The 17275-nt window shown below is 36.6% G+C and overlaps 1 long non-coding RNA gene across 1 annotated transcript; it reads right to left on the bottom strand.

The window, feature by feature from the left end:
- Nucleotides 1–7124: 7124 nt before the first annotated feature.
- On the bottom strand, nt 7125–10320 carry LOC308345368. The gene is made up of 3 exons (XR_013967061.1): nt 10219–10320; nt 9369–9470; nt 7125–8451 (listed from the first exon to the last, which is right to left on the bottom strand). It is a non-coding gene; the product is annotated as an uncharacterized lncRNA (long non-coding RNA).
- Between the last annotated feature and the right edge of the window lie 6955 nt (nt 10321–17275).

Here is a 17275-nt window from a genome sequence, read left to right as displayed (position 1 = left end):
AAAAAAATTGAAGCAGAAGGAAAACTTCCAGACTCTTTTTATGAAGCCAGCATTACCCTGATCCCCAAACCAGGCAAAGACCACACCAAAAAGGAGAACTTCAGACCAATATCACTGATGAATATGGATGCTAAGATGCTCAACAAGTTCCTAGAAAACAGGATCCAACAGCACATTAAAAATATTATCCACCATGACCAGGTAGGATTCATCCCTGGGTTACAAGGATGGTTCAACATTTGCAAATCAATCAATGTGATAGAACGAATCAATAAGAGAAGAGAGAAGAACCACATGATCCTCTCAATTGATGCAGAAAAAGCATTTGACAAAATCCAGCATCCATTCCTGATTAAAATGTTTCAAAGTATAGGGATAGACAGAACATTCCTGAACTTCATCAAATCTATGAAAGTCCCACAGCAAATATCATCCTCAATGGGAAAAAGCTTGCAGCCTTCCCGTTGAGATCAGGAACACGACAAGGATGCCCACTCTCACCACTCTTGTTCAACATAGTATTAGAAGTCTTAGCAAAGGCAATCAGACAACAAAGAGAAATAAGAGGTATCCAAATTGGCAATGAAGAAGTCAAACTCTCTCTCTTCGCAGATTACATGATACTTTATATGGAAAACCCAAAAGACTCCACCCCATACTACTAGAACTCATAAAGCAATTCAGTAATGTGGCAGGAAACAGTCAATGTACAGAAATCATTTGCTTTCTTATACACTAACAATGAAAATATAGAAAGGGAAATTAGAGAATCGATTCCATTTACTATAGCACCAAGAACCATAAGATACCTGGGAATAAACCTTACCAAAGAGGTAAAGGATCTGTACTCGAGGAACTACAGAACACTCATGAAAGAAATTGAAGAAGACACAAAATGATGGAAGGCCATCTATGCTCTTGGATCGGAAGAATAAACATTGTTAAAATGTCTATCCTGCCTAGAGCAATCTATAGTTTTAATGCCATTCTGATCAAAATTCCACCGGTATTTTTCAAAGAGCTGGAACAAATAATCCTAAAATTTGTATGGAATCAGAAGAGACCCCGAATTGCTAAGGAAATGTTGGAAAACAAAAATAAAACTGGCGGCATCACGTTACCTGATTTCAAGCTTTACTACAAAGCTGTGATCACCAAGACAGCATGGTACTGGCATAAAAACAGACACATAGACCAGTGGAACAGAGTAGAGAGCCCAGATATGGACCCTCAACTCTATGGTCAAATCATCTTCGACAAAGCAGGAAAAAATATACAGTGGAAAAAAGTCTCTACAATAAATGGTGCTGGGAAAATTGGACAGCTGTGTGTAGAAGAATGAAACTTGACCACTCTCTTACACCGTACACAAAGATAAACTCGAAATGGATAAAAGACCTCAACGTGAGACAGGAATCCATCAGAATCCTCGAGGAGAACATAGGCAGTAACCTTTTCCATATCAGTCACAGCAACTTCTTTCAAGATAGGTCTCCAAAAGCAAAGGAAACAAAAGCGAAAGTGAACTTTTGGCACTTCATCAAGATCAAAAGCTTCTGCACAGCAAAGGAAACAGTCAACAAAACCAAGAGGCAACCCACGGAATGGGAGAAGATATTTGCAAATGACAGTACAGACAAAAGGCTGATATCCAGGATCTATAAGGAACTTCTGAAACTCAACACACACAAAACAGATAATCATATCAAAAAATGGGCAGAAGATATGAACAGACAGTTCTCCAATGAAGACATACAAATGGCTATCAGACACATGAAAAAATATTCATCATCACTAGCCATCAGGGAGATTAAAATGAAAACCACATTGAGATACCACCTTACACCAGTTAGAATGGCCAAAATTAGCAAGACAGGAAACAACGTGTGTTGGAGAGGATGTGGAGAAATGGGAACCCTCTTTCACTGTTGGTGGGAATGCAAGTTGGTGCAGCCTCTTTGGAGAACAGTGTGGAGATTCCTCAGGAAATTAAAAATAGAGCTTCCCTATGGCCCTGCAATTGCACTACTGGTTATTTACCCCAACGATACAGATGTAGTGAAAAGAAGGGCTATCTGTACCCCAATGTTTATAGCAGCAAGGGCCACAATCGCCAAACTGTGGAAAGAACCAAGATGCCCTTCAACGGACGAATGGATAAGGAAGATGTGGTCCATATACACTATGGAGTATTATGCCTCCATCAGAAAGGATGAATACCCAACTTTTGTAGCAACATGGACGGGACTGGAGGAGGTTATGCTGAGCGAAATAAGTCAAGCGGAGAGAGTCAATTATCATATGGTTTCACTTATTTGTGGAGCATAACAAATAACATGGAGGACATGGGGAGATGGAGAGGAGAAGGGAGTTGAGGGAAATTGGAAGGGGAGGTGAACCATGAGAGACTGTGCACTCTGAAAAACAATCTGAGGGTTTTGAAGGGGCGGGGGGTGGGAGGTTGGGGGAGCCAGGTGGTGGGTATTAAAGAGGGCACGTATGGCATGGAGCACTGGATTTGGTGCAAAAACAATGAATACTCTTACGCTGAAAAGAAATTTAAAAAAAGATAATGACATCTTGCCACTTGCAACCACATGAAAGACATAGAGGGTATTATACTAAGGAAAATAAGTGATTCAGAGAAAGACAAACACCACATGATATCACTCATATGTGGAAAATAAAACAAAAATAAAACAACAACAACAACAACAAAAAAAACATAGGAGGGAAAAGAGAGGAAAACCAAGAAACAGATTCTTAACTATAGAGTACAAACTGATTAGCAGAGGGGAGGTCCGTGGGCAGATGGGTTAAATAGGTGATGGGGAATAAAGAAATGCACTTGCTGTGATGAGAACTGGTATTGTATGTAAGTGTTGAATCACTAAATTCTATAACTGAATCAAATATTTTATTGAATGTTACCAACTGTAATTTAAATAAAAGCTTGGAAGAAAAAAATAAACTTTGGAAAAAAGAAACAAATTTTACCAAATAATATTTATAACTGGCAGCTAACCTCATAAAAATTGTTTATCTTTTAAATAAACACATTGAAAATTGAAGTCACAATAAGATACCACTTCACACCCACTGAAATAGATAAAATTTAAGAGAATAACAATGTCCAAGGTTAGTGATAATGGATAGTAACTGAAAATATCATATAGCATGGGTTGAGAGTGTAAAAATCTGCCAAAAATTTAGAGTACACTTTCGAAGTTTCCTATAAAGTTAAGCAAATTCTATCTTATGATCAAGCACATTCCATTTTTCGGCTATTATGTTAGAGAACTTCTAACATATTCAAAATGGCTAGAAACAACCCAAATGTCCATCAACAGAAGAATAGGTAAGTGAATTATAATATGCTCATTCAGTTGAATGTTACCCTGCAGTTAAAAGGAACAAGTTTTAAAATCCACAAATATACAGAATAACATGGATGAATTCTAATATCATGATGGGTGGAAGGAGCACATACTCTGTGATTCAATTTATATTAATCTCAAGAACAGAAAAAACTCATCTATTATAGAAATTAGAACACTGTTTCCTATGAGAAATAAATGTGGTTGAAAGGAGGCAGCAGAGGAGGTTCTCAAATAATATAAAGATTCTACTTCCTGATTAAAGTAGTAGTTGCATGTGTATGCACTTAGCAAAACTCAATGAATTACACAGTTAAGATCTCTGCATTTAACTATGGAAATAGCTGTGTAAGAATATAAATATTTAAAAAGCTTCTCAATACTGATATGAATTGATCTGACAGAAATAGTAAAATATTTCTTTTTAAAAAAAAAGATTTATTGGGGCTCCTGGGTGGCTCAGTGGGTTAAAGCCGCTGCCTTCGGCTCAGGTCATGATCCCAGCGTCCTGGGATCGAGCCCCGCATCAGGCTCTCTGCTCAGCAGGGAGCCTGCTTCCTCCTCTCTCTCTCTGCCTGCCTCTCTGCCTACTTGTGATCTGTCTGTCAAATAAATAATAAAAATCTTAAAAATAAATAAATAAATAAATAAAATAAAAAAATAAAAAAAGATTTATTTATGTATTTGTGTGAGAAAAAGAGAGCGCACAAGCATGAGGAGTGGCTGAGGCAGAGGAAGAAGCAGGCTCCCCACTGAGCAAGGAGTCCAGTGCAGGACTTAGTCCCCGCACCCTGGGATCATGACCTGAGCTGAAGGCAGATGCTTAACCAGCTGAGCCAACCCAAGTGTCCTAGAAATAGTAAAATATTTATATAGTACATAAATACAGAAAACTAAGTTACACAACATTACAAAATGTGTGTGTGTCTGTGTGTGTGTGTGTGTCTGAGAGGAGAAACAAGAAGCTATAAGGCTAGTTTTCTCCAAAAAGGAGAAATTGGGTAGTTATAAAGGACAGAATTGAGCTGAATTACTTTTGCTGAATATCCTTTTGTAAATTTTGGAATTTTGTAACATATATTACTTGTAACAAATATACAATTTTATTTTTTTATATTTTTTTATTTGACAGACAGAGATCACAAGTAGGCAGAGAAGCAGGCAGAGAGAGAAGGAGGAAGCAGACACCCTGCTGAGCAGAGAGCCCTATGTGGGGCTCGATCCCAGGACCCCGGGACCATGACCTGAGCTGAAGGCAGAGGTGTCAACCCACTGAGCCACCCAGGCACCCCACAAATATACAATTTTAAAAATGATTCTGGGGAAAGAGAAGTTTTATAATTTCTGTAAGTTATTTGAAAATACCTTATAATTAACATGAAGTAAATATGGCAAACTGTTGATAATGGTGGACCCTGGTTTCCTGATCTCTGCGAATTTACTGTTCTTTTCTCTTTACACTCTGCATGTTTACACTGTGTTCATAATGAGAGAAGTTTTATAAAAGTTACAATAGAACAAATCTTTCATTGCCAAAACAAGTGAAAATAAGTGTATTATACATGTTTAGAATTTATTTAAAAAACACAAAAGACTACAGAAAAATATATAAATAAATTAGAACATAAAAACCCCCACACTGATAAGTTACACCAAAAAGCTGATTGCGAGAAAGGAAAAGGAAGAGCTAATATTGCTAAAAATCCATGAGTTAGACTTCATTTAAAAAAAAAAAGCATAGCAAGAATAACCAAAACTGGGATGAAAATTAATATTAATTGAAATGAGAAATTAATAAGAGTGATGAAAGAGCACTTTGCATAACTTTCTGTCACTGTGTTGGAAAATATGCTTGGCTTATGATTTTCTAGGAGGAAACAAGTTAAGTAAAAGATGAAAAAAATAAAGGAATCACTGTGGGAAAAGGTGAGAAAATTTTCTAGATAGCCTCAGTTCTACTTCAAACCACCAAAATCAAAGGAGAGGTCAGATTATTTAATTGATGTGTACACTTAACTATTCATATTAATGCTAAAGATCTTCAACCCATTCTACAGCATTGAGTAAAAACCAAAATCCTCAAAATTACTTAATGCAAACAGAGCATCTGAAATCAAAATATGGCAAATATATAGAGGGGTGAGGGGTGGGAAGTTGGGTGAGCCTGGTGGTGGGTATTATGGAGGGTACATATTGCATGGAACACTGGGTGTGGTACATAAACGATGAATTCTGGAACACTGAAAAGAAATTTTAACAAAAGAAAGAAAAAAGAAAATTGCAGATCAACTTCATTTAATAGTATACTTGCAAAAAGTCAAAATCAAATTAAGGTACTCATAATTTAGTAGTAAATTTAGAGCAACTTTTTGGTACCAAATAGGGTTTTTCATTTAAGGAATAAAAGAAAATTTCAATAACAGAATTATTTCATAATAATAAAAGTTTGAAGAATAATACAATTTTTATGCAAAAAGCATTTATTACATCTACATCCTGGTTCTGATTAAAATTTCTTAGAAATATATATAAAGTGGGAGACTTACCTAACATGATACACAAAAACATTTCAAATTTAAAGTTCACCTATTTCATTGATGGTTGAGACCACCTAAATCAAAATAACTTACCTATTGGGACTAGGACTTGATACCACCCCTAGCAGAGTCCTATACAAAAGATAGAACTGCAAACAAATAAATACATTTACAGTTTTCTCATATAAGCTAATATCTTTTCTGTCATTGAAAACATCTTACTCACATAGGCATACAGCTCATCAGACAACAATTTGTTTTTCTAGACTCACATCAAGGACCTCATGTTACTCTTTTGCCAACCTTATACTACTGGTTCACAAATTTTGTCCATTCTTAGCCAGTTCTATGTTTTGAAAAGCCCATCTTAAATCACATCAGCCCAGACCCCAAAGCCAACTTTTAGAACACTATTAAACATTGTCAAAATGGTGTTTTCCCTTGCTGCAGTAAGTGTAACACACTCAGCTCTTGTTGATTATAGTTTTTTTTCCTTGGAGTCTTTTGGGGTAATAGACCAGCAACAATGTACTGGTCAAACCCAAGAAACGTTCCATTAAAACTGATTAAATTAAGGATGGGTAATAATTCCACACTTAAGTGCTCTGAAAGTACCAGTCAGTGAACATTATCAATATAATTAAATCAGTATCATTTGGAAGAAAAGAATCAAAATGATCAGTATTTGCAATGGTTTTGGTATGTACTTTGGAAAAATCTGAAAAGTCATGAGAAAGAGTAAGGTGAGCACTTACCCCCCAAAACAAAACTTTCAGATGTAGAAAAACTATCAAGAGAGAAAATAAAGAAAACCCCCATCACAAAGTGAAAATAATAACATTATTAAAATTGTTTAATAAAAAGAAAGACATACCTTATTCTTGGGTAGGAAGACTTATATTATTAAAAACCAAATTCTCCCCTAAATTAATTTATTAAAGTTGATGAAATTGCAGTCTAAACTGTAATTTCTTCGAACGAGAAGACACATGAAACAGGAGGCAGAAGAAGAGACACACAGATCCACAGAACAAAAATGGTGCCAGTCACAGATGAGAATACAGCACATGTGCAAGATGGCATTACAGATAAATGGGCAATTATTGGCAAATAATCGCAAGTAATGGCAAATAACTTAGCAACTTTAAGATTTCAAATCAAAAAAATTTCTCATGATTTAAGAATTTGAATAAAAGAAAGACAAAAGAATAAAAGTTAACATAGGTGAACGGTTTTATGAAATCAGTATAAATATTTTTCCAAAATGTCATGAAACTCATAAGCCATTAAAGCAAACATGGTTATACTTGGACATATAACAGTCATACACATTCTTATAACAAAAATAAAGTTTAAAAATGCATAAAAAATTTCTGTAAAGCTTGACAATCCAAACCTTTTTTTCTCAATAATAAATGAGCTCTTCAAAATTAGAAGATTAAACCTCCACCCCCAAAATTGGACATAAAGAGGAAATTAAAGAATACAAATGGCTAATAAACATATGAAAAAATGATCAAACTCAAAAACAAAAGAAATACAATTTAAGACAATAGTTTGGGCTATCACATTTGCAAAAAGTTTAAATATTTATAAAATCCATTGTGAAGTTGTGGGAAAGCTGGCAAACTCATTCATTGCCATTTGAAGATAAAGTTGTTACCACATTTTAAGGAAATCTTGTAATAATTTTAAATGTGCATAATCCCAGTATTTCAACTGCTAAGTAATTTATTATGATATAAGAGACAAATGCAAAATTATTGATAGGGAGGTTCACTGCACAAAAATTTTGTGCTAACAAATATCTATGGATGAGAAATTCTTATAACATTTAATTATATTTCATCTACAAAACAGTCATGCAGTCATTCAACAAATGACACAGATGTATATTACTGAAATAGAAAAGGGTATTAAAACTGTAAAATGAAAGGCAATTTGCAGAAGAATGTATACAGTATGGCCCCACTTCCAGAACCCCTCAAAATAGTTTGTGTATATGTGTGTCTGTGTGTGTGCATCTATCCACTTAAAGAATGCACACAACTCTTAAGAGAAGAAAACTCTGGGGGAGAGAACTGGCAGAGAGGAGGGCACATAATTTATATATTAGATATTTAAATATGCTTTGAATTTTTGAAAAAAATTTGTGCAGTTTCTTTTTAATATATCTTATTTAAAATTTTTACCATATGGCAAATGGAAATTATAAATGTATAGTTATGGGAGCACTGAGAAATTCCACCATTTTGAGTTTCTTGTATAATAATATTTCCTCTACTGAGGCTCCTGGGATTGAGTCAAGTGGCAGCAAGGGAAACAGTCACCATGCCCAAATTAAAGTCTCATCGATGATATCCCAACATGAGCATTTCTCAGTTAAGCATTTCTTATCTGCAGGAGGTGTCCACTGCAACACGGGAAAGAGAGGAATCGCCAAGCATAAAGAAGAATGTATCATTGTTTTGGTGAAGTTGGTGGTAGAAGTAATGGCACCCTCAATAACAAATCGACCTCATATTTGTGGTCACCACCTGCAAGGATACAGAGGGGAAAAAATGGCAAAGGTGAGAGACACATTTTCTAAGGAGCACATGAGGACTATGAAATCCTTATATACTCTACCTCTACATGTGCTACGTATGAATCTACTCAGAGGACAAAAAGCCACATTTTTAGCTGCTGCGTTCACCATGTGGCCAGAAAAATTACTTTAAACCTTCCTAAATCAACATCAGTGCTAGTTTTTCTTCTTCACCAAGCTAAGAACTAATAGACATCTCCAATTACCTAAGAATTTTATCTATCTCTTTCTCTCTGTATTGGACCTTAAAATTCTAGGTCACTCATTCATTTGATCAATTATTTCAGACAAAACTATTATTCTTCCTTCCAGTCTAATAGATACTGAAAACCACTAAATCTCATGCACACAACTACTTTCTGTTAACACAATGAATTCAGCCAAGTAGGAGCTTAGTTCATTGGATAAAAAAAGCTAGGGAAATCTTTCATATTCTCCATAAACATACTAACAAAAATATAGAATATCTATGAAGGTATATAAGAAAAGCTGTATCTCTTTTTTAAAAAGATTTATTTATTTATTTGAGAAAGAGAGAAGAGAGGAAGGGAAGAGGGAGAGGAAGAGAGAGTTTTAAGCAAACTCTGCACTGAGTGTGGAGCCCAACACAGGGCTTGGTTTCAGGGCCCTGAGATAACAATCTGAGCAGAAACCAAGAGTTGCATACTTAACAGACTGCACCACCTGAGAAGCTGTATCTCTCAACTCCCATGCATTGTGGCCCTTGAGTCAATTAGAATATAGCCAAAATCATCAATCTTCAATTAGAACATAGCCAAATCATCAATCTTCAGAAAACTAACATCTATTTTCCTACTTAAATATGATTGCTCCTAGAAATCAAGGACTATTCTGACAAAACATTACCTTCAAAGCATGGTCCTCAGACCACAGTCTCCTTGTGTGAAGAGTCTTGTTTCAGAGATTAATGGTATCATTCATTCCCAAGAGTTCCAAAGAAGTAATCTTCTGAGGGAGAAAAATGAGAAAGGCCACTTCTAGTGAAAAAGGTTAATCAGCTGGATACTGGAAAGTTATTCTTTAGTACTCTTTCATATTGATTTCATTTGGGAGCTGCTTCTTACTCTCACACAGCTCTGAAACTACAGCTATTTGCACTGTAACTCTATACATTTCAATATCAGCATATTTTATTAGAACCTTTCTCTTCTGTGCATTTCCAAGACAGCCTGGATTGCTTGAATCCCACTGAAAATCATGCTTCTTTTTCCCCCATCATTTATCATTTTCTGCTTAGTTGGCTAGGTTATTTACAAAATCACTTCAATAATCTACTTATATATCTATATTCAATAAAAGTTCATTGAGAACCTATTCTATGCCTGGCAATCCATAGGTACTTGTATCACAAAAGTAAACTAAAAATATCAGGTCAAAAGAAATTAAAAGCCATTTGATTAGTCAAACATAGAAATAAAGACCTGAGAAGCAACTTAGTAAATGGTCTTGTAGAAGTTGATTCTGTTTTAGGAGTGATTGTTGAGGAAGTCCCCCATTTGGTAAGACTTGTCATGACCCACAGATACAACTCCCAGTTATTGTTCCCAATATTACCTGGATCTTGGATGGGTTTTTAATGATATTTAGTTACAACCAAATGTCATCAAGCTTAAGAAGAGTAAGATCTATCAACTGCTGTCCCTCTTGGGATTTTTTTTCCCAGTAATCATGCAGTTTCCTGATAATGTAGTCATACCTGCAAGGGTGTCCAAAAGACCACAGGTAGCAATGGAGAACCACAGATTAAAAATAATTTGTCATCTCACTCTCTGGAGATGGCATAGGCATCCATCATTATCTGGCAGGAATAAAAAGAGGAAAAATAACATATTGAGAAAAAAATACAGATAGAAATATAAATGTACCTATATACACAAAGAGCTGTGTATGTAATCAAATTTTGCAATAAAATATTCACAAATTGTGGGTATCATGCTATACAGATTTCAAAGGGCATATATTACTAAATCTTTGTGTGTCATGGGCACAACCTTCAAATGTGCACTGCTCTCCCTTCCCTTGAGATCCGATAGACCCAAAAATTGACTGGCTAATAATTATTTTAGCAAAGTAAAATATTCTTATCCTATTAAGACTGCATGTTATAAAACAGTTTTACTATTATATATAGATTACTAAAAATATGGTTTCTCTATTACTATCTGGTGAAGTCCAAGGGACGTTCCCAAGAATTCCATTTACAAAAGAAAATGTTATTTATCAATGTTTCCAAGACCATCTTCAGAAGAAAATATACACATCAATAATATCTAAATATTTGGAAAAATTAGACTAAACTAAATTACTCTTTTATAACAAGAGTCTAATATTTGCCACAAAACAAAGTCATTTTTTTTAAGATTTTATTTATTTATTTGACAGACAGAGATCACAAGTAGGCAGAGAGGCAGGCAGAGAGAGGAGGGAGCAGGCCCCCCGCTGAGCAGAGAGTCCGATGTGGGGCTCAATCCCAGGACCCCGGGATCATGACCTGAGCTGAAGGCAGAGGCTTTAACCCACTGAGCCACCCAGGTGCCCCAACAAAGTCATTTTTTTAAATCTCAAATTCACCGATTACTCAGTGAAATAGAACTATGTCTATCTTAAAGCAATGTCCTAAAAAGATCTTTCTGAAGTCATCTGTAGAACGTCATATCACAAAGTTAATCAAATACATTTAGATTTTCTTCTTTTAACATGTCAACCATTAAAATATCTTGAAGTACTAGATTTATATAAGGGTGTAAAATGTTAACCTTTATATTAAAGAAAAACTAAGCAAAAAACCCCCGTAATTGTTAAAAAGTATATTTGTCTTCTGAATATAAACATATTGATACAATACCATTGTCTTCTTTATTTCAGTACCTGTCTAGTGACAAATTTAGAGATATTTATCATAATGTGTTATCTTATAACTCTATTTTCAAATATATTTTCACCAAAATCATCTTAGTTAAGATTTTAACAACAGATATTTTAAAGAGGTTATTTTTATAAGATCCATATATTTCATAATGTATTGGCACATATGAGAGTAGCTCTAGATAATTTGTTTCCAACAGAACTTTGGCTCCTGCTGAACAAAAGTTTATAAATCTCAGGGGCCAAAGTAATGGTATAACATTGTGCATATATAATTCTCTGGTCTCAGAGTAAATTTGATTCTGAAAATTGCTGTTAGCAAATAAATAGACGTGGACCTTGGGATTTTCTCAAAGTCCCAATGAAAGACAAGCAGCCTTTCCCTTCAAAGGAACCTCAAAGATACAGTTCTTCAGAAAATATTTAAGATCTAAGTTAGGATAATATATCCTGGAAGAAAAAGATATTAAATGAGTCTAAATGGGAAAAGAACCACAGTCTCTGCAAAAACTGCTACTACTGAGGAAATCTTGACCAACTGTAGCAACTACTCTAGCTTCTAACACATCTGATTCTTACAGTTAGATGGCAGAAATAGATTTTCTTTAGACTTGTATGATAGTGTTTCTCAACATTTTTCAAAAATTATTATCACCTTCACGGATATCTTTTTTAGACATCTCCCCCTAGTTTTCACACCCTCAAGCTTTAATACCATAGATATGTTTTATATCTACTTGTGTATGGTGGCTGTCTGGAGGGCCATGATACACGGAATATTTAAGATTTATTTTGCTCCCAAGAACTAATTTTCACCTCAGAACTATGACATCAACTATTTTGGGAATCATGGTGTACAGTAAATTGAGAAAAATAACTAAACAGGTTGGGAGTGCATACAGTCTTCCAGCTTGTCAAGAAATGTGTTTAGAGTAGTTTCTTATTCTTTTCTAATGGTTGTACCCAACAGGACACACTATTGAGGGCTTAAGGATATTCTCTCAATCACATACCTTACTTTGGCCCAATGTCATCTTCCTGCCTGAAAAGAACTATGCTTTTATGCTTCGGTCTAAACACAAAAATGCCCCAAATCCTAGAATCCACAGAAATGGAAAATATGGAAGACTCACAATATCATTAATGTATATATCTAATGTTGAGATTACAAAAGGTCTCCTAAAATCGATTAAATTATTGACTAATTAAAACAAACATTGGCTAGAAACATAGATAAATATGAACGGGTTATATTGTAGTGTCAAGGGACCTTCTGGAAGTTTCACAAAGATAAGCACTGATATTGATTGGAATCTAAATATCAGTGACACATTGTTGAGTCTTAAGTGAAACTATACCTTGGATTCCTCCATATCCATCTCCCCTCAAGAAAACACAAGGTAAATAATTTCTGATGGAATCTAGAGATCATTAGCAATGCCCCTCTTTCATTCCTAACTTTTTTGTTTCCTGTTCATCCTAACTAAAGTCTTGTGAGTTTCATTAACCTTTGAAGAAATGTAACTTTCGGTCTCATGGGTTTTCTTTACAGTTTTGGGGGGGGGGGTTATTTGTATTTCATTGACTTTGTTCAAATATTTATTTACTTCTACATACTTGATTTTCTAGTTGAGTCTTTTTCTTGTATCTTAAGGTAGGAGTTTAGGTTATTTATTTGATATATTTACTCTTTTCTCATAGTCATTTAAAACTATAAATCTTGGGTGATGGGCAAGATGGTGGAGAAGTAGGAGACCCTGTTTCAACTGTTCCCCTAAAGTGAGCTAAATGTCTACCAGAACACTCTGAACACCCACAAAATCAGCCTGAGATGTAAGATTATACACTTCTGGATCTCTATGGGGGCAGAAGACGTCAATGGAGAGGTAAAGCGGAGTGGGAATGCTGGGATTGATATGGGAGAACAAACAGAAGGGGGAGCAAGCCACCAGAAATAACCCATTGGAAAGAAATACCCAATAAAAATGTGCCCTGTAATTGGGGACCAGCATTAACTTGGAGTCTGGTTAAAAGCACTCAAAAAGAGCAAAATATCTTAAGGGACAACTGGTGGAATCAGGCAGTCATGGGCACAGGCCAAAGCCCACATTCACAGGACAGTCACAGCTGGTGACCACCCATGCCAGAGAGAGTCCAGCAGGGCCTCCAGTCCGTGGTCCCTGAGCCCATGGCTCTCTGCTACTTGCACCACCATTCAGGCTGGGCACACTCCCGCTTGCACCTGAGAGAACCAGATGTGGGCGCCAGCCAGTGTACTCTAGGACTGCAGCCTTCCACAACCAGCCACAGGGTCCAGACACTCCCAGCCCACGCCTGAGAGAACCCAGTGCAACCTCGGGTCAGAATCCCTCAGCAGGCAGCCCTCCATGACCTGCATGGTCTGAGCGCACCTGGTATGGCCCTGGACTCCAGACAGCAGTCCTCGCAAAGGCAGCCACTGGAAGTGGGCTCCCCAGACCAATATCACTCACAGTTTTAGTGGCATGGGGTTCAGAAAGAAGCAGGGGCCTCAGGTAATCACTGGGATGGTGACTTGGGGTGCACACCGCCTATGGGAGGTTGCACTGTTCAGTGGTTTAGAGAGAGGAAGTCTGTGTGCTGTGGACCACCCAGAGGGGAACAGTCGGAGGCTTTTCTCTGAGGCAGAGGTCTGGGTGCAGGGAAAAATATCCAGTGGAAGAAACACGGTCTCTTCAAGAAATGGTACTGGGAAAATTGGACAGCTATGTACAGAAGAGGGAAACTTGACCATTCTTTTATAACATACACAAAGATAAAGCATGAGAGACTGTGGGCTCTGAAAAACAAACTGAGGGCTTTGGAAGGGAGTAGGTGAGCCTAGTAGTTGGCATTAAGGAGGGCACATATTGCATGGAACAGTGGGTGTGGTGCATAAACCATGAATCTTGGAACACTGAAAAAATAAATTTAAATTAAAAAAAAGATTAAGCCATCTACCATTATATAATATCTGTTTTCATTTCTAATAATATTTTAACTTAGGCCTGTTTTCTATATCAGAATAGCCACTCCAGTTTTCTTCTGGATATTCCTTGCATAATATAGCTTTACCCACCATTAACTTTCAATTTGTGTATTTTATTCTAAATTGTCTCTTACAAAAATAATGTACAGCTGTTTAATTTTTTTTAATTTTTAAATTAATTTCTTTTCAGCATAACAGAATTCATTGTTTATGCACTACACCCAGTGCTCCATGCCATACGTGCCCTCTTTAATACCCACCACCTGGCTCCCCCAACCTCCCACCCCCCGCCCCTTCAAAACCCTCAGATTGTTTTTCAGAGTGCACAGTCTCTCATGGTTCACCTCCCCTTCCAATTTCCCTCAACTCCCTTCTCCTCTCCATCTCCCCATGTCCTCCATGTTATTTGTTATGCTCCACAAATAAGTGAAACCATATGATAATTGACTCTCTCCGCTTGACTTATTTCGCTCAGCATAACCTCCTCCAGTCCCGTCCATGTTGCTACAAAAGTTGGGTATTCATCCTTTCTGATGGAGGCATAATACTCCATAGTGTATATGGACCACATCTTCCTTATCCATTCGTCCGTTGAAGGGCATCTTGGTTCTTTCCACAGTTTGGCGATTGTGGCCCTTGCTGCTATAAACATTGGGGTACAGATAGCCCTTCTTTTCACTACATCTGTATCGTTGGGGTAAATAACCAGTAGTGCAATTGCAGGGCCATAGGGAAGCTCTATTTTTAATTTCCTGAGGAATCTCCACACTGTTCTCCAAAGAGGCTGCACCAACTTGCATTCCCACCAACAGTGAAAGAGGGTTCCCATTTCTCCACATCCTCTCCAACACACGTTGTTTCCTGTCTTGCTAATTTTGGCCATTCTAACTGGTGTAAGGTGGTATCTCAATGTGGTTTTCATTTTAATCTCCCTGATGGCTAGTGATGATGAATATTTTTTCATGTGTCTGATAGCCATTTGTATGTCTTCATTGGAGAACTGTCTGTTCATATCTTCTGCCCATTTTTTGATATGATTATCTGTTTTGTGTGTGTTGAGTTTCAGAAGTTCCTTATAGATCCTGGATATCAGCCTTTTGTCTGTACTGTCATTTGCAAATATCTTCTCCCATTCCGTGGGTTGCCTCTTGGTTTTGTTGACTGTTTCCTTTGCTGTGCAGAAGCTTTTGATCTTGATGAAGTGCCAAAAGTTCACTTTCGCTTTTGTTTCCTTTGCTTTTGGAGACCTATCTTGAAAGAAGTTGCTGTGACTGATATGGAAAAGGTTACTGCCTATGTTCTCCTCGAGGATTCTGATGGATTCCTGTCTCACGTTGAGGTCTTTTATCCATTTCGAGTTTATCTTTGTGTACGGTGTAAGAGAGTGGTCAAGTTTCATTCTTCTACACACAGCTGTCCAATTTTCCCAGCACCATTTATTGTAGAGACTTTTTTCCACTGTATATTTTTTCCTGCTTTGTCGAAGATGATTTGACCATAGAGTTGAGGGTCCATATCTGGGCTCTCTACTCTGTTCCACTGGTCTATGTGTCTGTTTTTATGCCAGTACCATGCTGTCTTGGTGATCACAGCTTTGTAGTAAAGCTTGAAATCAGGTAACGTGATGCCGCCAGTTTTATTTTTGTTTTCCAACATTTCCTTAGCAATTCGGGGTCTCTTCTGATTCCATACAAATTTTAGGATTATTTGTTCCAGCTCTTTGAAAAATACCGGTGGAATTTTGATCAGAATGGCATTAAAACTATAGATTGCTCTAGGCAGGATAGACATTTTAACAATGTTTATTCTTCCGATCCAAGAGCATAGATGGCCTTCCATCATTTTGTGTCTTCTTCAATTTCTTTCATGAGTGTTCTGTAGTTCCTCGAGTACAGATCCTTTACCTCTTTGGTAAGGTTTATTCCCAGGTATCTTATGGTTCTTGGTGCTATAGTAAATGGAATCGATTCTCTAATTTCCCTTTCTATATTTTCATTGTTAGTGTATAAGAAAGCAAATGATTTCTGTACATTGACTGTTTCCTGTCACATTACTGAATTGCTTTATGAGTTCTAGTAGTATGGGGTGGAGTCTTTTGGGTTTTCCATATAAAGTATCATGTAATCTGCGAAGAGAGAGAGTTTGACTTCTTCATTGCCAATTTGGATACCTCTTATTTCTCTTTGTTGTCTGATTGCCTTTGCTAAGACTTCTAATACTATGTTGAACAAGAGTGGTGAGAGTGGGCATCCTTGTCGTGTTCCTGATCTGAATGGGAAGGCTGTGAGTACCGCTGTTTAATTTTTGATGAATCTCCCACTTTCTGTCTTTAAAAGTTAATAGTCATATGGTTGGATTTATGTTCCCCCTTCTTCTGTCTTCTATATATCTTGTATCATTTTGGCCCCTCTATTCATTCTTAGCTGATTTCTTTTTTATTAAATGGGTACTTTGCTATTGTACTATTTAAATCCTTTAGGGATCATTTTGTAATTATATATATTTAAGTAGGCTCCATGCCCAGAATGGAGCCCAATGTGGGGCTTGAACTCATGACCCTGAGATCAAAAGCTGAGATCAAAAGCTGAGCTGAAATCAAGAGTTGGATGATCAACTGACTGAGCCACCCATACACCCTACCTGTGGTAATTTTGTGTTATTACTTAGTATTTATCCTGTGCCTTTATTATCCTGGTACCTATTTTATCCAGTAAAATAGATCTTAAATTACTGCTATCTATTTCAGGTCAACACTAACTTTGTTATATGGTCTTTATATGTCTTGAACTCGGTTTCAGAGAAATGTTTTTGTCATTCAGGTTTTCCATTTTTTCAAACAAATTATTGATGCCATTCTTGACCCGGGCATGTTTGTAAGTGG

The sequence above is a fragment of the Martes martes genome (assembly GCF_963455335.1).
Source record: "Martes martes genome assembly, chromosome: 7".
Classification (NCBI taxonomy): domain Eukaryota; kingdom Metazoa; phylum Chordata; class Mammalia; order Carnivora; family Mustelidae; genus Martes; species Martes martes.
The sequence above is the reverse complement of the archived record's forward strand: the minus strand, read 5'-3'. Positions and strand labels throughout refer to the sequence as shown.